General features: G+C 47.4%; 1 protein-coding gene across 1 annotated transcript in view; it reads left to right on the top strand.

The window, feature by feature from the left end:
* The first annotated feature begins 930 nt into the window (after nucleotides 1-930).
* Nucleotides 931-26,792, top strand: part of RARG (retinoic acid receptor gamma) — a 128,247-nt gene continuing 102,385 nt past the window's right edge. The window contains exon 1 of the mRNA XM_035099600.2: nucleotides 931-1,361. The gene's annotated coding sequence lies outside the window, so the exon portion shown is untranslated. The remainder of the gene's footprint in view (nucleotides 1,362-26,792) is intronic.

The following is a 26,792-nucleotide window of genomic DNA, read 5'->3' as shown; positions in this document are numbered from 1 at the left end:
TGGGCACAGGTTCATGTGCATATGCTAATTTATATGTATAGATGCCTCACCAGCACTGTTGTGGGCCCAACTTCCCTGTAAGCAAGTCTTTTTGAAAAGGGAGGAAAAGGGGCAGGAGAACTTGGACCTGGGCTGCATGCACACAGCACATTTGAGTAAGGAGGGTGAAATGAGAGAGGGATGGAGAAAAGGTGATTCTCAACTCTTGGGAACCATAGTTTAAGGTGCTGGGAATCTTGGCTCTGTTGAGGATAAGATACAGCTGGGGATAAGCTGTTGGGAATAAGCTACAGCTCCCAGGCTTATCGGGTGTGTGTGAAATGTGCTTTCAGTGTATGGTGTGTACAAGGTCCCCTGGACCACACTCCCCAATCGCCTTCTAAATCCAGCCTGCAGACGGTCCGGGAATCAGCATGTTTTTACATGAGTAGAATGTGTCCTTTTATTTAAAATGCATCTCTGGGGTATTTGTGGGGCATAGGAATTCGTTCACCCCCCCAAAAAAAATATAGTCTGCCCCCCCACAAGGTCTGAGGGACAGTGGACTGGCCCCCTGCTGAAAAAGTTTGCTGACCCCTGCCTCAGTAGATGCACATATAGGTCTGCAAGACAGACAGAGAGAGAGATCACTAGCGGGCAGCAAGCAGTCATTTCTGATTTTCTCAGAGAAACTTCTGATAAAGCTCCGAGGAAACGTCATCTTTCCCTGCCACACAGTTTAAAAACTGCACCTGGTAATGTTCATGCCTTGGAGACTCTGAAGTAGACCCACACTCTCTCCGAAAACGCTTGTGGTTGTGGCAGCAGAAGTTCTAATCCAGAGTTGGTGGATTGGTCTCTCCTTCCTGCCTTTTTTTAAAAAAAAAGCACAAGGAAAACAAGTGTGTCTGTCTGTGTGTACCTCTGTAGGTGAGGTCCAGACTCAGGATGCATCCTTTCCTCCCTCTCTTGGTGAAGGAAAGCACTCCGCTCTGTGCCACTGACACAGTCCTGATGTCAAGTCCTTTTGACAAGCTGACAGACGCCTGGACGCAGGGGGGAGCGGCAGCAGCAGCAGCAGCAGCAGCAAGAGGAGGAGGAGAGAGAAAATATTTTCCGTGTCTTCGCCTGAAGTCATTCTGTGGTTTTTGAAAAAATGTGCTGTATATTTTCAGGGCTGTGTCACATGATCTGCTGGGGTTATGAATAGCCGAGTATAATGATTTCTTAGTGAACGTTAAAAAAAAAGGAGAGAGAGAGAGAGTGATTCTCAGCGAGAGGGAGGCTCACACTGGCTCAGGAACAGCAGGGAGAGAGACGGGACGTGGAAAGTTCCCCCGACTCCAGGTGTCTCTGCGTGTCGAGCCCACTCAGGCGACCAGGTGAGTGGGCAGCACGCGGGGCCTGTACAGAAGGCGTGAGAGGTCAGGTGCCTAGTTCTGCATCTGGATTTACTTTCCTCGCCACTGCGCCGGCTTTTTGCGTGGGGGGTGGAGGGTGGACACGTATCTGCTGACTTTTTCTTTTTGACTTCCTGAGGCCTTGAAGTCTGCTGTCCGAAAAGAACTTTTCGCGTGGCGCTGTGGATGGGTGGGGGGATCAGGCTGTTGGAGCGCGCGCACGTGTGTATGGAGGGAGGGAGGGAGAGGAGACCGGGTGTCTCTTGAGCGGACAGACCTTGGCGACTGCTCGGCGGCCCCACGTGCGAGGCAAGCGACTGCCGAGCGCCCGAATGGATTCGCGCGCGCGGAGTGGAGTGTGGCATTGGGGAAGTGCACGTGTGAGCGGGGCGGAGTGCGTGCAAGGACATCTCTGCGCGTGTGAGCTGGGTCCACTTGGTGGCCTTCAGTGGTGGTCGCTCTCCTGTGATCCCGCTTAGGGCTTCGAGGGATGTCTTCTCCCCAATGCTGGGGTTGTGCTCCTGACCTCTGATCGTGGGAAGGGGCCCCTCAGCCACTGACACAGCTGTGCAGCTCCCTTAATGGAGGCAATTCAAGAGGGTGCAGGATGGGCAAATCGCGGGCTGGGTTTTGCGCACGCCGACGGAGAGGCGACGTTGCTCTTTTGAACCTGCCGCTTTCTCTCCCCTGCTGCTGCTTGAGCATCTCTGCTATACTGCTCGAACCCACGTCGTCTGAAACTGGCAAGCATATGGAGCAGGGGGCAGGCGGAAGCGGGGGGCGCAGAGTCGCGGTGCCTTCGGCTGCCCACGGCGCTCCTGAGGGAGAGCTGCTTCCCAGCAAGAACGCCAGGAGGTTCTTCTGAGGGAAGAAGGTTCCAGCTCTGTTTTGGCGGGGAAAGCGGGGCAGTGGGTGGAGCGGAAGGGCGATGGGTCTCCAGACGTCTGGGCCATCAGAGGAACACGGGGCTGATCGAAGGCTTGCTTCTGGAGACTCTTTTGTGAAGTTCCGGGGTGCTTTGGATAATAACCCCCTTTCTTGCAACCCCTCCCCAAATAATAGCCACATGACTTACCAGTGCTCAGTTCTGTGTTCTGTGTGTGGCCTTCCCAGGTAAGCAGTGCCGCCATCTTGGCACCCATTGCCATTCAATTAATTCATTAATTAAAAATTGCGGGGAGAAGATGGTTCAGATCCCACAGTTGTTCCTTGACCAATTCCCGGTTTATGCCAGGAACAGGGAGAGAGCAAGGAAGCCTCCTTTCGACATCCATAAATCCATCCTGTAGCTGCCATATCACAAAACGTCCTGTCCATTCATTCACCTTTCGATTCTCCAATTTTCCTCCCATACAGAGACCTCTGTTGACATTCACACATCCATCCATCTGTAGCCATTGCCCTAAACCCCATTCTCTCCCTCGGGGACCCTCAGTTTTGTTCTGTGTACAACAACTTGTTGTGTGTTCAAAGCGCCCACCTCTTGTTGCCCGTTGGCTTGGGCTGGACTGGCGATGGCGGTGACTAACATGTCTCTGTCCCTGTTCTTGGTCTATTGAGTAGGCAAGGGCTCTTGTTTTCTTGGTGAGCTTCTCTAGCTGCCAGCATAGCAATGGAGCTCATTCTAAGGCCCAGATGTGTGACCCTCAGTCAAGTACATGGTGACCTTATAGGATTCCAAAAATAGGCACACAGACTTTGAAATCTCTCCCACTCTCTCTCTCTCTCTCTCTTGGACTGTTCTTGTAGATTTACATATTAACCCAGGCATCCCCAAACTTTGGCCCTCCAGATGTTTTGGACTACAATTCCCATCTTCCCCGACCACTGGTCCTGTTAGCTAGGGATCATGGGAGTTGTAGGCCAAAACATCTGGAGGGCCGCAGTTTGGGGATGCCTGTATTAACCTATGTATGTGACGCTTTTAGTGGGAAAATGGAACCCAGGTGCAGTTTGGCTCTTTTAAGTGAGCACCCCCTAAAGGAAAATTTGGGGATTGCTCCATCACTCAACTTCATTTCCCATTGTATCTCTCCTCTTCTTCCTCCCAAGCTTGCAATGCACCTGGGCATCTTCTGCTGTTTGAGGCAGGGTGGAACTATTCTCTGTACTGTAAACATGGAGGAGGAAAGGCTGACAGGTATGCAGCTAAATTGATGTATTGTTCAAGAAGAGCAAGGTCTGGATTCTCCAGGCTGTGCAGATAGAAATACTGTATGGAAAGGAAAACCGATTCCCCTTCCCACCAGGTGTCTCCTTGGTCATAAAGTGAGACTACCTTCTCCCTACTTATTAGCTTGGAGCAAAAATGGAAAAGAATTCACCGTGGCCTGGAGATGGGCTAGTAGTGTCTTCCAGTCTCTAAGGAACTCCAAGGCCCAGCAATGAGACATCTTAGCAATGATGAACTCTTCTTGAATCCCGACTGTGGTTGCTTTTGGTTCTGTGGAATGGAACACTTCCTTGACCTTAGTCATTAGCCAGAAAATTTGTCCAAAAATAAACCGTTAAAGAGGTGCAATTAAATTCAGGTTTGTAAATAGCTTCTTGACTCGTTGTAGCAGACTGTGTCTAGGCGATCCATGCAGGGAAACATTACAGGTGTTGGGTTTGTCTTGTTTTGTTTTACTTTGTGCTGTAAAGGACCCTCCGGCTGGGTGGGCTAGTAACTTCTGAGGACTTCATTTGCAAGGCTGATCTGACTGCAGATCTCGTTCTGTTCTTGATGTGCCTATTACTCTGTGGCCTACCATGGGAACAACTCACATAACAGAGCAATTTCTCCTACCTTTATGACATCACTTAGCTCAGGGCAGCATATTTGGTGCATTCCTGGCCATGTTATCCTCACAGCAGCCTAGATTAGGCTGAGGGATACTGAAGGTAGTCAAATGAGCTTCATGGCTGAGTGCATCTTGGAACCCAGGTTTTCTGTCTGAGTCTTTTGCCTGGTCTGGCTCCTTTCTAGTCACTTCAGCTTGGCTGCAGGTCTGTCCGTACTGCTTTTCTTTTAAAGGGATTGATAACATGGTGTTAAAACAGTGAGCAGGGGCTGCATATTGCCCCAACACACTTCTGTGTGGTTCTCATGAGAGTTTATTTTATTTTAAAACATGTTTCTAGTCCTCATGATCATGCTGCTCTTATCTTCCCCCACTCCTGGCACTCCTTTTCCAAGCCTTATTTCTCTCCCCCCCTCCCCCTGCTCTAGTTCTGTGTCCCTCTGATTCAGGGGTGTGCAACCTGTGGCCCTCCAACTCTAACCACCACTGGCCATGATCATGGAGTATGGGAATTGTAGTTCAATGACATGTGGAAGGCCACCAGGTTCCCCACCATTCTGCTAAGGGTTGATAGCTACCATTTGCTTCCTTACGGTGGCTGTTGTTTTTTGCCTGTGTTCCCGGAGACTCCTTTCCCTTGACATCTGAATCATTTGCTGTGAGCAGAAACTGCAATTTTGTTCAACCTGCTCTTAGGCGTCCAGAAGTTTTAGTGTCAACTCTGAGTGAAGACAGTGTTCCTTCCCTTTTCGTGTGTGTGTGTTCTGTGCAACATGCAGCATTAGGGTTGCCAGACTCAATAGAGGACAGGACTTCTGTGCCTTTAATTGCCCTGCTCTCTTTTGAGTCTGGAAACCTTAAAGAGAAACCAGCAGACCCTTTGCTTGGAAGTTAAACAAATGGTCTGCTGGTTTCTCTTTAAGGTTTCCAGACTCAAAAGAGAGCAGGGCAATTAAAGGCACAGAAGTCCTGTCCTCTATCGAGTCTGGCAACCCTAACCGGCATGCTAAATCACTGTGGCAGTCATAGTTGTAGAAATAAGTTACCAAAATTTATTAAGAAGGTATGATAAACAGCCAGAATTCAGTCCAGTAAAACTTATACAGAATGCAGAGGGTTCTGGTAAATGTTGTAGAGCAAGGGTGGCTAACCTTGCCAATAGTCAGGGGTGGTGGGATTTAGAAGTCCATGTTCGATGAGCCACAGGTTCCACATCTCTGTTCTAGAGCATTGGAATTGAGACACACTGCTGGGTCTTGAGCTGATGTGAGATGAGGCACGAGCAGCACTGCTATAAGAAATAAAATAAAATTAAGGAATGTGCCCCAAAATGCATGTTTGGGTCAAAAGTGGCCCCCAGGTTTGAAAGCACTGGAGACTAGTCCCCATCCCCCCATTTTGGGGTTTGTTTGTTTTTTGCCTTTTAATACAATACAGAGAACACAGCACAAAGCAACACACACACACACACACACACACACACTGCAACAGCAGCAGTTCCAAAGCAGCTCAAAAAAACCATCTACAATGTGAAAAAAAACACCCTATTTTTGTTTTCTCATGTTTAGGACCATGCTTGAAAACATGTACTGTACTGGAACAGGGCCGGGGAACATGCAGCTCTCCAGATGTTGTTGTACTACAACTCCCATCATCTCTGACCGTTGGCCATGCTGGCTGGGGCTGATAGGAGTTGGAGTCCAACAACATCTGGAGGGCCGCAGGTTCTCCATTCCTGACCTAGAGTATGATCCCCGTTCATACAAGGCATCATTCAGGTCTCTTTTGCTTTGCTGTAGCCCCATATGAGCCACAGTTCTCTCCCTGAACATTCCAGGAGGAGATTGGTAATGGTGGGGGAGCTGCCATTCAAGGACCCTTGTATGCCAACACTGACCTTCTTATTGAGAAACGTCTGGTGCACTTCCAAAGAACGGCGGGGTTTTCTGGAACACGTTTTGAAATCAACTCCTCTTGAAATAAGTGTCTAACAGCTGTAGCTTTGTCATGTGAACAAAGATGAGATGATGAAAAAAAATGTGGAATGGAAATATGCTTCTTTAATTGTGACTCTTGGCTTGTAAAAGCCTGATGAGGCCCTCTGCACTAATAAAGTGCCCATACCCTGGCCAGAGGGCTCCATAGCAGGAGGTAGCGAGCCTTTCTTACCAGGGTGTGTGAACTCTGCTCCTTGGAAATGTCTGTGAGCAGCAGGACTGCTTTTTTCTCTGGACGGGTCAGCAGAACGCCAGCTAGGAATTGCATTTCCAGAGGCTAGGTAAGGAATCAGGATTTCTGGATTTTGTCCAGCCTCCTGCCTCCCCATGTGAGTCATGTGGGCCTCTTGTTTCTACACTTGCCCTATGGGGATAGCACTCACCTGCTTTGCAAAGCTGGGTGTGATGCTTTGTCTTGGAGGTATGTTGAGATGACTCTATTAAAGGCTATGTAGAAGGGTAGCCGTGGGGTGGCTACCAGCTGGAGGCTGCCCTGGACGCCATGCATTTAAAAGCACATAGTGTCGTCCCCCCCCAAAGAATCATGGGAACTGTAGTCTGTAAAGGGTGTTAGGAACTGTGAGTGGTAAACTGCAGTTCCCATGATGATGTGTGTTGGGTGTGTGTGTTGCTTTAAATGAGGAACTGGGAGCTGGCTATGTTTAGCCTGGAGAAGAGAAGGTTAAGGGGTGATATGATAGCCATGTTCAAATATATGAAAGGATGTCATATGGAGGAGGGAGAAAGATTGTTTTCTGCTGCTCCAGAGAAGCGGACACGGAGCAATGGATTCAAACTTCAAGAAAGAACCGTGTTTCTCATATTATAAGACATGTCTTATATTTATTTTTTCCTCAAAAAAACACACTATGGCTTATTTTCAAGGGATGTCTTATTTTTTTCCTCCTCCTCCTGCCGCGTCCGGCATTGCTGCTGCGCCTATCACTATGTCTTATTTTCGGGGTATGGCTTATATTCCTTGAATGCTTAAAAATCCTGCTATGGCTTATTTTATGGGCATGTCTTAAAATATGAGAAACAGGGAAGTTTCCACCTAAACATTAGGAAGAACTTCCTGACAGTAAGAGCTGTTCGGCAGTGGAATTTGCTACCAAGGAGTGTGGTGGAGTCTCCTTCTTTGGAGGTCTTTAAGCAGAGGCTTGACAGGCATATGCCAAGAATGCTTTGATGGTGTTTCCTGCTTGGCAGGGGGTTGGACTGGATGGCCCTTGTGGTCTCTTCCAACTCTATGATTCTATGATTCTATGAAATGAAGAGTAAGTGTTTGTAGACCCAGGCTATGGCAAATCATGGCTCTCATGGGAAATAAATACCTTCTTCCAAAGGCTCATCACTTTTTATACCATCAGACTAGCATTGTGTGTATGCACTGTGTCAAAAAGCTTGCTGTGTTTGCAGAGAATTGGACATCCCATGAATATAGATATAGATACTACGGTAGCTTTGATTCAGAAAGAAAGATTTATACACCATTTGATTGTAATAAAAAGCCTTGAAGTGATATCTATATACAGACAAATTTCTAGCCCTTGAGGCTATAGAGAATGGAAATGTGTGAGCATCATCCAAGGAAGGTCCAAACTAGAGGAGCGATGGTGGTCCAAAAGTAGGGCATTGTTGTTCCCTACAGTCCTCTGTCATTCCCTCCCATAATTTACTGTTCCCTCTCTTGGGCTTCTATTTGGACTCCATGCAAAGTAAGCAATGCATGCAGATGTAATTAATTTGAATAATTCTGCTTGCTGAATTCGGGTTTACTTAGCTCAGGCAGCTCTGCCTATCCCTTTCCTTGGCCCCCTTTCCCTTGCTGCTCTTTTGGCTTTTAAAAAAAATCTTAACAGCTTCTCATGCTGGTCTGAAAGGGGAGGAAAACAGCTACAGTAGTTTTTAAAAAAAGGTTGCTGGCCAAAATAAGGTTGATTGAGCTCTTCCATTCCCAAGGTGCTGAATGGGGTAGCAAGCAGAATCCTTTCTCTTTTGATAGCAGCATTCTAAGAGACCTTGGCAAGAGACAAATTAGGAAAGGCTTAAGGACTCCCATTGGTTTGAGAAACAACACACCAAACACTAGTATCTTATAACAATGTACAGGACAGGCATGTAGTTTGGATAATACTGTGTGAATTCAGATTAAAAACCCAGCACTGGAAATGCAGTTAAGTGCCCAGCAAACAGGAGTGTGGACACAGCCTAACTTCAGGTTCCCTCTTTTTTCAGTAGAGGTGGCACATTAGAAGGATGAGTCAGGATATTTGATCTGGTCTCTTAGATCCCCTTGCTCATAGATATCTAGTGTGGCACCTGTTGGTGTGCATGTGCCTACAGAGACTTTCCCTAGCACTCATAATAGGGTCCTGTTGCCCCTTGCTGAAATTAGGCTTGAAGGACGCCTTCAACTGGCTTCAAGAGGAGGGAGGTCTTCCTGGAGCTTGCAGCTGTGGAGGGAAGGTTATCTATTGCCTTCTGACTTGCGCTCTCCAAAAAGATCAAAACGAGAAAAAGCTGAAAAAAAAAAATTCCCCAAGCCTAATTCCTGGTGGAAGGGAGAGCGTGTGCATTGTTGCTGCATGGTGCCCTCCACAGTTTCCCCTATCTGCAAATGAGTTGGCAACCCCTGCCCTACTGATTGAGAAGTTGTATTAGAAAGACATCACCTTTTTAGTGTTGGGGAGCCTAAAAGCAGTGAGATTCGTGCAGATAGGAGCATCCCAGAAGCACGATTTGCTTCCTAGAAAACAATGCAGCGAAGTGGTTTTTGTAGATCCACCCTGCCCTTTTTATGAACAAAAGCAGGGGCAGGTGGTTTCAGTAGGAAATTGGGGAGAATATCATTGTCCTGGCACAAATGATTCACCATCCCTCTGTTGCTTCAGAAATCCATTGTCTCTCTCGCACCATTGACAAAGGAACCGAGGTCTAATGGAAGAAGCAGGAGCGTGCTGTCCAAAGGATTAACGTGTTCTTGCTATGCTCCCCAAGGCTGTGGTGGGTTTGAGTTGACCACTAAGTGACATACTCAATGTCTGCCTGCTTAGGTTTGAGTAATGGAAGGGACCTGCCTTGCTAGGTTGGGATATAATCCTGAGATATGGAACCTGCTACCATGAATGTTATCCAACTTGTGTTAGGGCATAGCAGAAGTTAGACCCTGAGACACCCTGCTGAATCTTGAGAATAGTTCTGGTAAGCAAGGAAGTTATTAAATGGTGTGTTATACTACCCACAGTCCTTATTCCAGGGGCCGTTATTAAATCAGATCCACATCAACAATGCCTAGTCTTAACCTTGAAGGACAACTAGGCTGTGAGCTCATAAGCTGCAGGTCAGAAACAGAGAGAAAGGAAATGTTGGCTCAGCCCATGAACACCCATCCAAAAAGATTAAAAAACCTCATGTGGACAATGGACTTTGGAAAATAAAGATGTGCACTGTGTTGTGCTCATGGCCATAGTGCTGGAGTTCCCTGTTGCTTGCTTGCATGTGTGCATGTAGCATTCATCTGATGCAGCCCTAGGCTTAAGAAGCTGGAAGGGCACAGCTACCATGCACAGACACAGTACAGCCCCTGTGTACATGAATCGTTTTGGCGGGACGTGGGGAGAAATGGCCATAGTTTGTGTGTGGTACAGCCAAGGACATACTTTGGGTAGAGGGTGGGCAACAGCTTGGTGCAGAGAGAGGGAAAACTCTGTCATGTGGTATGTTGCAAGTTAGGACAAGCTGCAGATATTTGGGCTACTTTGTCAAGGGGAGGGTGGGATAAACAGAAAGCTTGAAAGCAAAACAGGAGGCATGAGGGAAGCGGACAGAGAAACACAGCAGTTTATCATCTCGGATTTAGGACCAGTGTCCGTAATACAGGCAGTTCTTTCTTTTTCAGTGAATCAGCTGACCTCTTCTTTGTGTTTCATCAATGGGCCAAGCTTCTGTAAAGCAGTGAGACATACAGCACACCTTGAAAAATATCCGAAGAGTGAACTGGTGCTCCAAGACACGTGTCTTGTGGACAACTCAGCATATGCAAATCTACCAGATGAAAAATCAAGTTGTGTTTGCTTGTTGCGTGAACCTAATGTTCCTAAAAGTGCTTCCCGGTGCAGGAGTGTGTGAGGTGTTCTCAGGTATGCTGAATCTGCACACCTGATATCCTCAAGGAGCAGAGGGGGCTTTGCTAACACCTATTCTGAATGCTGCTAATCCAAGCAGACTAGGAAGATCAGCACAGGTGGCACAGTTCAAATAGGTGACTGTAGCATTAAACCCCTGTATTAAAAGGTATCTCTTCCTAGAGCGAGAGCTGCCTTTTGTACATAGCCTAAGGGCACTTCCACATGGGACTTGAGTATATATTTATTGGACCGCAAGCTGCAGCTTGTGCTGATAGGATGAATTAAGGGCTGTGCAGTCCACGTGGGGACAGAGAAATGGGGATGCAACCCCATTCTTTTTCCTGATACCATGTTCCATTATTGTAGTTTAAAGCATGGAAAATTCTGAGGTGGGAAAATTTTTCATTCTAGGTCAGGCATAGGCAAACTTGGCCCTCCAGATATTTTGGGACTACAACTCCCATGATCCCTGGCCACTGGTCCTGTTAGCTAGGGATGGTGGGAGTTGTAGTTCCAAAACATCTGGAGGGCCGAGTTTGCCTGTGCCTATTCTAGGTGCCCCCCGAAGCATCAAAACAATCAGTGCTCTGAATCCTAACTTCTGCAGGTCATCCTTTTGGCTGTGTCAGTCTAATACAGGCATCCCAAAACTTTGGCCCTCCAGATGTTTTGAACTACAATTCCCATCTTCCCCGGCCACTGGTCCTGTTAGCTAGGGATCATGGGAGTTGTAGGCCAAAACATCTGGAGGGCCGCAGTTTGGGGATGCCTGGTCTAATATTATCATAGGTTCCTGTTCAGCTACCAGGTGCCTGCAGGGATGTTGTCCTAAGGAACTTGCAGACTATGTAGCCAAGAAGACCAGAAAAAGAAGCAGGGGTGGGGTGGGGAAGCCAGATCTCAGGAGTCAATTGGCAGAAACCAACTTCTAATTTTGGATTATATTTCTCTCCAGAGCTGAACCCTGAAAATGGAATGGAACTTCTCCAAGTTTGAAATAGCAGCTGGCTGCATGTAGTGTTGGTTGGTTGGTGGTGCCCTATGATGTTACCAAAAACCCTTAGAGCAGCTTTGCATTGGGAAAAAAAGAAAAGAAAACTTTTTAAAATGTCATTGTGGGGAGAGAAGTTTGAACAGAAATATAGGAATCTTCATGCAACACTTTAAAAATAAATAAATAAACAGTATGCTTGAAGCATGGGTGGAGGGGAAAGATGACTGGCTGAGCCGGCATTCAGTTTTCTGAATAGCACGTTAGTCATTTTGGTTACAAAGCCAATGAGGAAGCTGGCTTCACCCTGCACCTGAGCACTGTGTTGTCAGTTATATACATATGTGTTATATCTCTCTTCATCATCCCTGTGCTGGCTTTTTGTTGTTGCTGTCCTGCCTGAGTTACTCCTGCCGGTAAGTCTATGCTAGCAGCGATCTGTGCTGGGATCACTGTGCTGGGATTGCTGTTGGGCCTGTGGCTATCTGGCATGGCAGGGATTGGGGTCTGTGCTACAAGTTTGGACAGCTTTGAAAGTGATGCAATCGTCATAGTCTGGCCTCAAAGAATTGCGGTTAGTGTCATTGTGTGAGGGTGCTAAGAAGTCTTTGCTTGATATTCCTAGCGCTTTCTGCAAGAGCAGCAGCTGTCGAGTCTCCTCGGCTGGGAGGCAGATTGGTCAAACGGGGATGGAAGTGGTTTAAAGCTATCGTGCAGACATGCCTCCAAAGCATCACAATCTCTGGTAATCTCTGGTAGAAGCTGTTCTTTGAAAGCGTATTATTTCAGGCAGTTCTGCCGGTTCCTGTGTAAGGGAGTTTCTTCATGTGCGGTCAAGAGGCATGGTTGCAGAGACAGTTCTTCACAGGCTCACCACCAGGGATGATAAGATGGCTGTAGCACAGGAGTCAGCAACCTTTTTCAGCCATGGGCTGGTCCACCGTCCCTCAGACCATGTGGTGGGCCGGACTAAATTTTTTTTGGGGGGGGGGGATGGATTCCTATGCCCCGCAAATAACCCAGAGATGCATTTTAAATAAAAGCACACATTCTACTCATGTAAAAACACGCTGATTCCCAGACCGTCCGCGGGCGGGATTTAGAAGGTGATTGGGTCGCATCCGGCCCATGGGCCTTAGGTTGCCTACCCCTGCTGTAGCAGTTGCCCCGGCTTATTTTGTTTGTGCCTTGGTATCGCAGCCACCTCTGGTTATTGAATTGCTCCAGCTCTACTGCCTGGTTCCATGAGCTGAGCACCACATTGTTATAGCCAGTGGGAGCAGAACAGTCATGTACATGAAGAAGCCAAACATTGTGCCAAAGTGAGAGAGTGCACAGAGTTTGAGAAGTTAGCTGTTGCCCTGAGATATGTACATATGTGTGTATGTGTGAGAGAGGGATGTGTGTGTGTGTGGGGAGAGAGAGAGAGAGAGAGGATGTGCCCTGATTTGTACCTCTGGCAAGCACGCAGCATGTCTCAGTCTCCCCACCACAACCTAAATAAAGTGTTTTGGTCCTTTCCCTCCTCCATGTAGGCGATGGTTGTTCTAGAATCCAGCTGCAGCCCCACCTCTTTTCCCCTTGTGGCCCACACCCTTGCACAGTCTTGCCTGGTTTCCCACGCCAACTCTCACTCTTCTCTCCTTGGTGTCCTGGCCCTGACTCACCTCTCCACAACACCCCCAGGGCCCGTAAGCACAACACCTCTTGACTGAATGAAGTGAATGCTGCATTGTCAGTCTGTCCTAAAAGCAGCGTGTGTATGTGTGTGTGTGTGTGATTGGGTGCGGGCTTTGACATTTCTGGTTCGAATCCAGCCAAACAGGAGGTGGCGGTGGCAGGGAGCTTTGTGTGTTGGGTGGTTCCAAGGACGTGTGGGAGAGGGACGGGGGGGGGGGCTTCCAAGATGGAGGGACTTGGAAAGTGGGCTGGCCAACGCAGAGTTCCCTCTGCCAGGATATTCAGGGAAGCGAGGGCAGGAGGCTGCGGATGCAGCCAACCCTTCTGAAGCGGTGCCATGCAAATCCTGACTTTGGGAATAATCAGCAAAACAGCTTTCAAGGCGTTGGGCAACACCCTCCTGGCTGCCGAAGCCACCGGACTGGCACCTCCTGTTTCCGTGCCTGCTCTTGGACACACGCCTGAGGGAGGAGGAACGGTACAGTACTCACCCACCCATACCAGGTGAGCCAGTTCGTATCCCTGCTGGCCCTACCCGCCCTGTGAAATCCCTTATTTGACCCCAGCGTGGGGATGGAGCTTGCCACACCTGCGCACACTGCAGCATTCTGGGCTCGCGCCTGGTGTGAAAGAGGAGCTGGTGTGGAAGCACAAGCTGAGCTTCTGTCTTTCCGGTGACTTCTGCCCTTGTGATTGGTGTGTGTGTGTGTGTGTGTGTGTGTGTGTGTGTGTGTGTGTGTGTGTATTCTCATAACAAGCACTTGGTGTATCTGTCCTTATACAGCTAAAGGGTGACCTTCTCCAGTGCAATTTGTCATGATGTGGTTCCAGTTTGTAGGTGGGGAGTCCTTGCAGAAGGGCTTTCCTTTTCACCCCAGTACAGTGGTACCTCACTGGGACCCAGGTGGCGCTGTGGGTTAAACCACTGAGCCTAGGGCTTGCTGATCAGAAGGTCGGCGGTTCGAATCCCTGTGACGGGGTGAGCTCCCGTTGCTTGGTCCCAGCTCCTGCCAACCTAGCAGTTCGAAAGCACGTCAAAATGCAAGTAGATAAATAGGAACCGCTACAGCGGGAAGGTAAACAACGTTTCCATGTGCTGCTCTGGTTTGCCAGAAGCGGCTTTGTCATGCTGGCCACATGACCTGGAAGCTATATGCCGGCTCCCTCGGCCAATAATGCGAGATGAGCGCACAACCCCAGAGTCGGTCACGACTGGACCTAATGGTCAGGTTCCTTTTACCTTTACCTTTTACAGTGGTACCTCAGGTTACAAACGCTTCAGGTTACAGACTCCGCTAACCCAGAAATAGTAACTTTGCTTCAGGATGAGAACAGAAATCGTGCTCTGGCGGCGCAGCAGGAGGCCCCATTAGCTAAAGTGGTGCTTCAGGTTAAGAACAGTTTCAGGTTAAGAACGGACCTCTGGAATGAATTGAGTTCTTAACCAGATGTACCACTGTATCCACATGATATAAGATAATGTGGCCATGAAAAGGCAGCAAATCAGTGAGGACTCCAAGGAACTAAGCCCACAGGGATCCACACGTTTCCCCTAACTGGGCAGGGGCTAGTTCGTGCAGTGGTGGCTGGCCACGGAGGGCAAAGGTCGAGAAGGACCCTCAGCTGAATTGGTGCTAGGATAGGAGCATGGGCATGCCGTGGAGGCAGGGAGAAGGCGCTTCCTGCCCTGTGCTGCTGGTTGAACAAAGGCTGCTTTCCCTCACTTGGGCAGCAGCCCTGAAATAGGGATGCCAGTCCGTTTGTTTGTTTATTTCACTGTGACCTGCATAAACGTGGCCGTGTGCAAGTGAGATGTGCATACATGTGTGTGTGTATAAGGGGAGCGATTTAGACTTGGGGAAGTCTAACTTTTAACTTTAAAAAGAGAATACTCTCCCAAAATCATGTCTGGCCCTCACTGCTCCTGACCGTTTAAGGGCCAGAATTTTGAATGCTGAAGCAGCAGCAGAAGAAGCAGAGAAAGGAGTTTCTCTGCATCTCTGTCTGTGGCTGCTGTAGGACTTGAGGAAGGGGCACGTGCTGAGCTAAACAGCAGAGCACAGCAGGAAGATGAAGGGGTGTGAGAGCAGTTTTAATCTGATCCCTTGGGCCTGTACTAGGACCAGGGCCGTCTTAAGCGCCCCTGGCGCCGTGGAGCGGCGGGTCCCTCCAGCGCCCCACTGCCCCGTTTCCCAGCGCAGTGTGCGGGCGGGCGCTGCGTGCAGCGCGGCTGCCACAGGCACTGCTGCGCGGCGGGCGGGCAGGCACAGCGCGGTTGCCGTGGGCGCAGCTGTGCGGCGAACCGGCGGACCGGCCAGCCAGCGGGCGGGCGGGTGCAGCTCGCGATGCCCTCCTGGCGGGCCGGCACCGTGGTGCCCTGCGCCACCCGGCCTGGCCGTAGGGCCGGCCCTGACTAGGACTCAGCCCCATATCACATAGTATGAAAGGGCCCCTGAACATGCACAGAGTGCATCTTCCCAACTGCCAGGTTTCTTGAGCCCAAAATGTGGGGTCAACGGGTGTGATATGAAGTTGGGCATGAACTCCAAGACCTCTTGCTTTGAGAAATCAAACCTTAATGTAGGTCTGGACATTGCCGGGTGCAAGAGTCTTGGTGGACATGGGACAATTTGAAAAAAATGAAAGGCTGAGCTAGCAATTTAAGCTTGGGTGCTGGAAGGGAAGAGAGCTGCTGATGGCTTGACTAGCCACTGAATCTCTCGGGATGGATGGGGAAGAAATGCCAGGCTGAAGAGCTCCAGAATCTGATGCAGGGTAGGCTTGGGGCATTTTAATGGTTTTTCCAGTGTTGATGCCAGGATTTTCGCGAGTGGCCCCCAAGTCCCTGAATGCTGCTGAATCCTATTGTGTTCCTATATTAATCCATGTGCCACAAGTCCAAGTCTTTCTTTCCCAGCTTGTCACTCATCCACCCTGTTCCCCTTTCTTGCCTTCCTGTACAAAATGGGTTCATTGGAACTGTGTGTGTGTGTGTGTGTGTGTGTTTTAAGCCAGATGCCTATGTTGCGATCTCCCCTCCCCTCCCAATGCTAAGGGGATGAGGGGGTACGAAGCGGGTGGGGTGGTGGGGGAAATGCAAGGCTTGCTCAGACTTTCCTGCTCTGCCGTCTGCGAGACAGGCCTCAGCTTGCTAGCCATAAAAAAAGTGAGCTAATTCGGTCATGGAAAAAGGTTTGAGATTTTTTTTCTGTCTCTCTCTTTTCTGGTGGAAATACCTTAAACATAAGTGTGATATTCAGGCAGTAAATGGGGGCTTTGTTCACAAGCTGGAGCCAGGAGGCCAAGGGGAAGGAGTGCTGGAGCTAAATTCCCCCCACCCCACCTCACTCCTCATCCTCCCCCCTTCTCAAATAAAGTATCTGAAATGGTAAGTTTGATATATATAAAAAAGAGAGGGGCCTGGAAGGCTGCAGATGAAGGAGGGGGCTGGGTGGGAACAACAAAGAAACATTTAAAACGAAAACAAAACAAAATCCAAAGTTTCTTCCTCCTCCTTGACTCCAAGCCATGCCTATGAGGCCCAGGGTTAGTTCTGGTCCTGTGGGCAAGTGCCCTATTTTACAGAGGAAGGTCCTTTATTCGAAGATGCCCTGTGGTCCAGGTCCTGTGTAAAGATGTGAGAGCAAGGAGGGGCCTTTCATGTGGCCCACCAGCAGTTAATTAGCACCTCTGCAGCACACTGAGGAGGCACACAGGTCACCACTATGAAATGCCCTACTAGATGCATTAGCCATGACTTCCTCCTCTGCACCACCGATACATATACGTAAATTAACATGCCTGCAAATTGGAGTCCTGTTTTTTCCTTAACATATTGCATTTCCTGTAAGTGGATGTGCTATTGATGATGGTGGCGGTGGCGGTGATTATATACCATAGTTCATTTCTAGAAGACATACAGAGGCACTGTAGTTCTGGAACCTATTGCCCAGCCCAAGGGCTTGCAGGACAGAGAAGTCTGAACAATCACCCAACTTTGAGGTGGGGAGCTAGTCTAAGGTTACCAGATTTTTTTCAATGAATCTGGGGACAATTTTCAACTTCAATGGGTTTTTTATGGGGACTGATTTGTAAATCAAGGGACTGTCCCCGGGAAACTGGGACGTCTGGTAACCTTATAGTCTATGCCTTACCTTGGGCTCCCCTATTTTCCAACTTTCCAGTGAACTTTCCTTGTTGGCTTTTAAGACTATGGTAGTACAATGGTACCTCTACTTACGAATTTAATGCGTTCCGAACGCACATTCGTAAGTCGAAAAAATTGTAAGTCGAATCCCATAGGAATGCATTGGGAGAAAAAATTCGTAAGTCGAAGCAACCCTATCTAAAAATTCGTAAGTAGAAAAAATCCTATCTAAACCACATCCAAGATGGCGGACGGAGCTCCGTTCGTAAGTAGAAACATTCGTAAGTAGAGTTATTTGTAAGTAGAGGTACCACTGTAGTTGTGTTGCTACTACTCATGTTTAAGCGTTTTTCCAAGGCTGCATTTCCCAGAGTTCTCTGGAAGTATGTGAAGGGTCCCTGAATGAGAAGATGAGTGAGGGTGAACAAGCATCCCTCTGGCAACTTTGCTGCGGCTTCCAAACTTCCCCATCAATGCAGAGCCACCAGGGAGCTTTTGGCTGAGTTCTGAGAACAGCAGTGGGAAAACTCCAGCCCTGCAGACTAGGTCCAGCCCTGCAGGCTAGGTGCAAAAGGGGGTTGCAAGGGCTGGCATTTAGCTGATAGTCGGAGCTTGCAAAACCCCATGCACAGTGCCATGAACAAAAACCAAGGCACCTGTGGCATGGGTGGGCCTATGACCAGATCCAGTCACCCAATCCTCTTCTACGAGGTCTCTCAGTTCAGGATGGGTCTCCTGCAGGCCTCCCCAGTGCTCATTTTGAATTTGATGTGTGCACCAGAATTCTTGACAGGAGTTTCCTTGGCAGATGTGGTTGCGTGGCAAGCAAATCAAAGGGATTCCTAAAGAAAGGAGGGAAACCGCTGCTCTTAAGAATAGTTCAAGTGCTTCACTCCTACATTTTTGATGCATGTGGAAGTGCACATGCGCTCATGAATGGCCAGAGAGGATGCATTGGGAAAAGGCACATATTCTCTGATTTACCTGAGCCTCTTTTTGTATGGTTGGCGAATTAACATCTTTATCCTGCAGGTAATGAGTAGGATCCATTGTAGCACTAGGCACAAGGGTTTCTGCTTGCACAAAACGGAGTTCTCCTCTCTCCTGCCCCTCCATCTGTTCTAGGGCTTCTCCCAACCCTCTGGAACAGATTTGTGGAGGGCATGGGGCACAGGTTGACTGGGAAGGTGGGGGGATGTCCTATTGCACAAACAGAAATCCTTCTGCTGATGGGACACGGTAGTTTAATACAGCCCAATATCTGCATATTCTTTCCTTTTCTTATTAATGTTTTTAATCCATTTTAAAACAGTTTTCACTAACTAAACAATACACCTAGTAATGTATAAGGAAAGCAGGAAGCAATGAGGTGGTGTCGGCACAGGGTAAGATTAAAGAAATGTCCCTATTTTCTTCCATAACCATTCGTGACAGAACAGGATGGGATTATATGACTAGCCCGGTTAAGCAAAATGTTCGAAATGATTAACTTTCTGGCTTTTAACTGGTTAATAGGTTATTAAAATTGAAATAAAATGACATATTATCAAATCTCAGTGAAGATGCCCCCTTTGAAGACCTTGAAGGGCATTTTTGTATTTTTACTTTATAATTTTGTGGTGTTTACTTTGTAAACCACTAATAGCATTTTTTTTAACAGTAAAGGCAAAGGGACCCCTGACCATTAGGTCCAGTCGTGACTGACTCTGGGGTTGCGGCGCTCATCTCGCGTTATTGGCCGAGGTACTGTCCGCTACAGTACCGTCTGCTACTGGATCTAACGGTCAGGGGTCCCTTTACCTTTACCTTTAACCTTAGTACAGTTGTTTCGTCAGAATAGGCAAAGTAGCTACCAACTTGAGATATACAAACTATAAGAAAAAGTCATGATCACATTCATTGGTTTGTCAAATCAAATGCAGGAGTAGGTAATTGGCCAGTGTGGGGTTGGGCATTTCGGGAGTGCAAAGTTTTTTATTTGTGGTCAGGCCTGTTGATTAACTGACACAGTGGTGATGCTAATGAACAGTAATCTGCCATTGGGTTCAGCGATTGTGATCTGCTATTGAGGCAGGCAATGTGGTGCCCTCCAGATATTGCTGGGCTTCCAGTTTCCATTGGGCCCCAGACAGCATGGACAGTGGTCAGGTAGATTTGCTGTCCAATAACATCACATTGGCTACACTTATTAGTTGGCTGTTGATCTGCTAACAGTTGCAGCTCGTAGAACAAGTTAGCTTGGATTGTATAAACCCGGAATGGTGCAGCATGGATTGGTGCTGTACTGATGCCACAGCCAAAATTCTGTAGCTGTGGGATAGCAGTTGCACCAGCAGTTTCATTGCTGGGCAGATGCCCTCTGGGCACAGCCAGTGTTTGCTTGTTTGCTTGTTATATTTATATACCGCCCTTCTTCATAAGATTTCAGAGCTGTTCACAGAATAAAAATACAGGATAAAAACAAGTAAATAAATGAAAAAAGTAGCAAAACAATTCCCCACCTTCTCATAGACACATTTAAAAGGCTGTAGGTAGAATATAATCAGCCCAAGGCCTGGTTGAAGAGGAACGTTTTCGCCTGGCACCAAAAATATATATAGTGAAGGCACCAGGAGAACTTTCCTGGGGAGAGCATTATACAAACGGGGGGCCACTACAGAGAAGGCCCGTGTTGCCACCCTCTGGACCTCACGTGGAGGAGGAAAATGAAGAAGGGCCTCAGGTGATGAATGCAGAGTCAGAGATTTATATGGGGAGAGATGGTCCTTCAGGTATTGCAGTCCTGAGCAGGTTAAGGCTGTATAGGTCAAAACCATCACTTTAAATTGGGCTTGAATCAGTGTGGTATGCTCAGTGAGCAACCTGGCCGCTGAATTCTGCACCAGCTGAAGCTTCCAAACTATCTTCAGAGGCAGTTCTACATATATTGTGTTGCAATAGTCCAAGCTAGAGGTTACCAGAGCATAGACAACTGAGGTTAGACTATTGCTTTCCAGACGGGCATAACTGTGCCACTACCTGAAGCTGATGGGAGGCATTCCAAGCCACTGAGGCCACCTGAACCTTAAGTGACAGCAGATCCCTGCTTCTCCACTGGGCCACACACACACACACACACACCTGTTGCAGCACACTGGGCAGAGTTGGGGCTTTGGAGAAAGCATGAAAAAAACGGATAATGTGCACCCCACAACCCACTCTGGCTTCTGGGTGACTTGCTTTGTATGAAGGAGAGGAAGAGGCTGGGGGCAGAACTATGTTGCAGGGCAGGGTAGGTGTGTAGAGGAAGCAGCTCTCATACAAAGTGTTGTTTGTTCCCCGTCCTCAGATGCCCCCGGGGCATCTTGCAGACTTCAGCACATAAACCGGGCATTTTGATGTGGCGTTCCAGGCGCCAAATATGACTCAGGATGGTCTTCTACTGCACAAAGCCCTGGGCAGCTTCCAATATATCTCAGTCCCTACCACAGGGCTGGCTGGAGTTATATTTGCTGCCCTAGGCAAAAAAATTATTTCGCTGTCCCCCTCATCTTGTTGCACAAAGTCGTGTGTGTTTGGAGGCATAAGTATGTTCTGTTATTTGTGGTTTTTGCTGATTGCAGTCCCTTTCCCTTGCTCCAGAAGCAAATGGAGGCCAGTTGGGAAACCTGTGAAGTTGGGAGATGCCCTTTGTCCCAAACATCTGGTTGACCGGGGTGGGGGGTGGCAACTGTTTTCCTCAATCCATTTCCTTATTACCTCTTGAATTCTGCTGCCCCAGGAAGCTGCCTGCATTGCCCTAATGGCTATTGCCAGCCCTGCTCCATCTCAAGAGGTTAACTGGGTAAACTAAAACCACAGTTGTGCAAGTGTGTACATCACATAGCTGTTTCTGTAATACCACTAATTATCTGGGGTGAGGTTAGGGTGACCAGATTTAATCAGAGGTGGGGCTGCTTTGGATCTTCCGTACTCCTCTAGGTGTGAGAATTCCGTCAGGTGCGCGCCTCGGGTTGGTGTGGGAAAAGCTGCGTCCATGAAAACGAGTCTCTTTCCATAAAGGTGCCCTTGCCCCACCCACGCTTGCAACAGGTAACCTCACAGTTGAGAATGTCACTCCATCCCACATGTTTCGAAGGCGGCGTTGGGAAAGTGCCTAGACCAAGCAGTTACCTAATTCGAAGCTCTCTTTCTGGAGTCTGATTTCAAAATGAAAGTCTAGCCCGATTGGGAGGGATCTCATGCTAGATCCAGATACCCTCTTCACCTGGTGATGCCATCACTGAGAACAGAAAATTGGAAGGGAAGGGAACACGTACAGAGACCAGTGTTGCCCATGGCACCCCTGACTATCATTCTAGGCACCCCAGGGTGGCACACTGGTTGAAAACCAGTGATTTCAGTCTGTAGTTGTGCCCTTAGTGAGTAAAAACAGGGCACAGTGTGAGGTGTGTCTGTCTCTCTGCGCTGCCATTGCTGCTCTTGCGCTGGAGCTGCTGTGCCACCCACACCTACCCTGCTGGTATGATGGTTTGGATCGGCAGCAATCGGGAGGGACTGGCATGGTCTTACCGGTGGTCTAAATAGAGCAACCAATAGTAAACAGCAATAAAAGGGGTGGTGGCCACCCAGAAAAACGATCTCTTGGAGGTGACTTACTTAAGGAACTCTTACTGAGACTTCCTTTGTTTTCTTGTGCTATGTTTTACGCCACAAAGAGAAATTGGGGCGGGGGCGGAGGGGCTTCCCATCCTTCTGCTGTAGCACACAACTAGTTGAGCAGGAAGCGTCCCAGCCAAAGGAGCATATTTATGTGAGAGCTGGTGTAGAAGCTTAGAGCCAGGAAATCCCCAGTTCAAACATCACTTCGGCTATGAACATACTGGATGCGGCCTCAGCCAAGCATATCTCTCCCCCCCCCCTCCATACCATTTGCAAACCAACAATGACACTGCCTACTTATAGGGATTACAAAGGCCATGGAGAGCTTTTTCCTCCTTGAATTTGTCTAAACCTCTTTTAAATCCACCGCTGCCTCCTGGGGGAGCTAACTCTGTATTTTTAACTATATGCACAGTGTGAAGAAATGCTTCTTTTCCTCCGTCCTTGGCCTCCCACTCTTCACACCGCATTAGCTCTAGCTTTCCATGCTACTGCTTGCCCCTCTTCTTAAAATCTGCTTAGGCATGCACTATTACAGAGCAACCCTATCAAAGCAGAGGAGAACTTACTTCCCAAGATGAACTAAAAAAACTGAAACTGAAAAGGAACACCCACAAGCCAACAGAGTTTCAAAACATCTTTGGGAGAGGCAATGCAACAGCAAGCAAGAGCCACAAAACATATCCTATAGATGTCTTTGACACTCATACAGTTGCATTCCATGCAGCAATCACGAAAGCAGTGAATGCAATATTCACTGAGAAAAGCACTCTTGTTTCCCCTGATTTATAATACTGTACTGAGCTTGTGAGAGCTTGAGAAGTGTGGCATCTCTGCAATAAAGCGTAACAGTAAGGGAAGATGTGTAGATGCTGTACAGCAGCAGGCAGGAAACATGCACAGACAGATTCATAGCACCGAAGAAACAACAGCCCTATGTTTGCACCCAGTTTATTTGTTCCATGGTTACAGTTCACACTGTTCGCAGTACAATTCTGCCAGTGTTCCTGTAGCGCTGTGCATTGTCTGTTCCTTGGGTCTGCACCGTTTGGGTTATAGATGCCAGTGTACCTGAGTTGTACCATTAGATGTTTCAGGAATCTGCCAGGGATTCCTTAGCTTAGCTTTGCATTGCATTGCAGGGGGCTGGACTAGATGGTCCTTGGGTCCCCCTCCCACTCTACAATTCTACTATTCGTGAACAGATATATTAATTACCCTGCTAGATGAACTTTGAAAAAGTCTACTTTCGCAATTGCTTCCAGCCAAATACCGTTCTGGAATGGTGTAATTATGCAACGTGTTATTTTCTTCAGAGATCATCCCTGCCCTATCCCAAGGGCTTACGGCAGGTTACACTGTATCCATATCTAATTTTATCTTGACAACGGTCCCTGGGTGTAGGTGAGCTTGGCAATGAACTTGCCCAGGGGCACCCTGTGAACTTCATGGCTCAGTTGTGATTTAGGCTTGGAATTCCTGCAAACTTGTACACTGTCTGCAATAAGTGATAAAACATAACAAAATTGCAATCAGGCAAGAAAGAGGGATGCAGGCAAAAAAGGGGGGCGGCGGATATGAATGGCTCTCTCTGCTTCTGGGAGCCAGCCTGGGTGTGGTGTCTCTCATAGTGCTTATTTCACTTTAATGCAACCATTGGGGGGTGTCTGAAATTGATCGGAGCAGTAGCAGTGCGTACTTAACCCTTTCTCTGTGGGCTGCTTCCTCCAATAATCACCCCTCCCAGCTGCTTTTGTCCACGGGGGGGGGGGGGGAAGACCCGTGGATCTTGTATCTTTCCCCCCATGAGTGAGAAGTCTTCACATAATGATCTTGATGGGGGGGGAGTACCATGCATGGAAAGGGGTTAAGCAGTCTGCCCACTCCCCAATGCTGCTTCTATCAAATTTGCAGTATGTGACTATAATGAATTTGGGAGGTGGCTCACTTACCTCTCATATTATGTGCAGAGTGGCACCGGTTTCCCCATTTTGGGTGCCAGCTTTGCTGTTCCACTAAAAAATATCATGTGCCAGATAGTCTTTTCTTACCTATGTGACTGTTGATTATGCTCCCTTAACCTTAATCTTGGGAAAAGATTGAGGGCACTAGGAGAAGGGGACGACAGAGGACAAGATGGTTGGACAGTGTTCTCGAAGCTACGAACATGAGTTTGACTAAACTGCGGGAGGCAGTGCAAGACAGAAGTGCCTGGCGTGCTATGGTCCATGGGGTCACAAAGAGTCGGACACGACTAAACGACTAAACAACAACAAACCTTACAATAAAAGGCTTTGGATATAAAGTGACTTAATGCGATCTCAGGAGTGCCTGAGGGCAAATACATTCTGACTAGATAGGGCAGCATTCGTTTGTTAAGGTAATTTCCCCACCCTTTTCTATGTGTTATTATTTTTTCCTAAGGGAAAAAACCTGGGATCAGGGACAGAGGTGTAGGGAATGTGATGACTTGCCCTTCTCTGAAAGCTTAGGAAATGGCCTCCTCCTCCTCCTCCTCCTCTATAAATTAGTCCATGTTCTGCGCAGCATAAGGAAAGCATAGGACGTGGGTAGGCAAATCCAGAGGCCGGATCAGGCCCAATCGCCTTCTAAATCCAGCCCACGGACAGTCCAGGAATCAGTGTGTTTTTACATGAGTAGAAGGTGTCCTTTTATTTAAAATGTATCTCTGGGTTGTTTGTGGGGCCTGCCTGGTGTTTTTACATGAGTGAATGTGTGCTTTTATTTAAAATGCATCTCTGGGTTATTTGTGGGGCATAGGAATTCGTTCATTCCCCCCCCCAAAAAAATATAGTCCGGCCCCCCACAAGGTCTGAGGGACAGTGGACCAGCCCCCTGCTGAAAAAGTTGACCACTGACCCTGTCACTATGTGGCCTGGACCAACTCACTTTACTTCAGCCTCAGTTCCATGTCTTTGTGGGTCTAGAATAGTGTTGACCTACAACTCAGGGGGTGCTTGAAAGGCAAACATGATAAAAATTGAAGGGTCACATTCATGTCGGTCAGCATTTTATGTGGTGCACAAAGTAACCGGATGTTTTCTGGCAGAATACTCATGTTGTTGTTGTTGTTGTTGTTGTTGTTGTTGTTGTTGTTGTTGTTGTTGTTTAGTTCATTTCTATACTGCTTTATATTTTAAGGGAGGGGAGAATTTCAAAGCGATTTACAACCTACATTAAAGCATCAGATAAAACAATCCAGAAGAGAACATTACTGAAGAAAGTCAGAGACAAAGTATGCATTCAAAGCAGCGTAATTAACAGGAAACTAAAATATTATCTTCAAGATTTCCAAAATAAAACATTACTACTGCAGAAAGCACATTTAACACAGCAAAGTTAAGAACAGCAAAAAAATAAATAAATCTTAAAACATTTCAAAAGAAAACATCGTTAAAGGAAGTCAGGTATAAAAATGCACATTTAAAACAGCATAATTAGCAAGTGAATGAAATATTATAAACATAGGACATATCTGCTGCTGTTGCTGCCAGTCCTGCCTATGGTGGCTCGGTGGCTGTCAAAGTTCGGGCTCGATGACCTGGGTTTGCACTAAAAGACTGCCAGTATTGTCTTTGTGCAATTCTTGGTTCATCACAGTGTCTGTAAGAGAGCCCTGGGCTCTGGCTAAGATTTTGCAGTCTATGGACTGGGTACTGTATATTCCTGCATATAAGACTACTTTTTAACCCAGGGAAATCTTCTCAAAAGTTGGGGGTCGTCTTATACGCCGGATCGTATTTCTTATACGGCGAGTATATCCCAAATTCTATATTTTAACTGGGAAAGTTGGGGGGTCGTCTTATACGCCCAGTCATCTTATACGCTGGAATATACGGTATATATGCTCTCCTGTGGATTCACTCAAGTATAACTAGGTATGCGTTCGTGCCATTCAGACCTGTTGGAACACTTTTGCAGCATAGCACAGTTAAAGGTATTTAAAAAAAATAGAATCATAGAATTGCAGAGTAGGAAATGATTCTGAGGGCCATCGTCCAACCTCCTGCAATGCAGGAATCCCAACTAAAGCATCCATGACAGGTGCATAGCTGCCAAGTTTTCCCTTTTCTCGTGAGGAAGCCTATTCAGCATAAGGGAAAATCCCTTTAAAAAAGGGATAACTTGGCAGCTATGGACAGGTGGCCATCCAACCTCTGCTTAAAAACCTCCAATGAAGGAGAGTTCACAACCTGCTGAGGGAGTGCATTTCGAAGGCATTTATGCCTATAGGCATGGTAGAGGCACCTGGGAGTGTATAAGACAGGTTTCGAAGGCTAACCTTTAAGCACTATCATGTTCAGCTGTAGCCTTTAGCTGGTAGTTAGTAGTGTTGCAATTAGTGGGTTTTCCACCTGCACCCGTTTTTTGTGGCATTAGGGCATGTTAGCAGGGGTATTTTTCCAAGATACATCCCTGAAAAATGCTGGTGGACCAAATCCTAGCAGGAGTGGGCATCTGCATAAAGAGGAACTATTGTTTCCTAGATTGATCTCTGAATAGATAATGTGTAGCACTTGGATGAATTTGCCAACTGGGTTTCCAAAATATACTCCTAAATTGAAGGGTAGAAGTTTCCCATCTTGAATATTGCACTTTTTTAAAAAAGCATGGTTAAACTCTGGGTGCTTTTACACCTGATGCCAAGACCACCTTACTATATTGTGACTTAATTTGAATATGGTTGATGAGCTGTGTAACATGGGAAGCAGCCATTCTAAAAGGTGAAAAGAGATGTCAACGAGTTAAACAACTATATAAATTTCCATAGACATCCAAAAGCAGCCTTGTTTTGGCGAGCTTTTAATGTTTGATTTCTATTTTGCTTTGTTTTATTTTTATTTTTGTTGGAAGCCACCCAGGGTGACTGGGGCAACCCAGTCAGATGGGCGAGGAATAAGAGATTAATTTTAATTATAATTATTAAAGTTGCCCTTAGAAATGTGACTAATTCTAAAGTCTTAAGTGGCATTTCCTGCACTAGACAAAGTGGGAGTGGTTGGGTATTTTTAATCAACCTGCA

Source organism: Zootoca vivipara, chromosome 2 (genome assembly GCF_963506605.1).
Source record: "Zootoca vivipara chromosome 2, rZooViv1.1, whole genome shotgun sequence".
In the NCBI taxonomy this organism is placed as follows: domain Eukaryota; kingdom Metazoa; phylum Chordata; class Lepidosauria; order Squamata; family Lacertidae; genus Zootoca; species Zootoca vivipara.
Note: the sequence above shows the minus strand (reverse complement) of the source record. Positions and strands in the feature narration are given on the sequence as shown.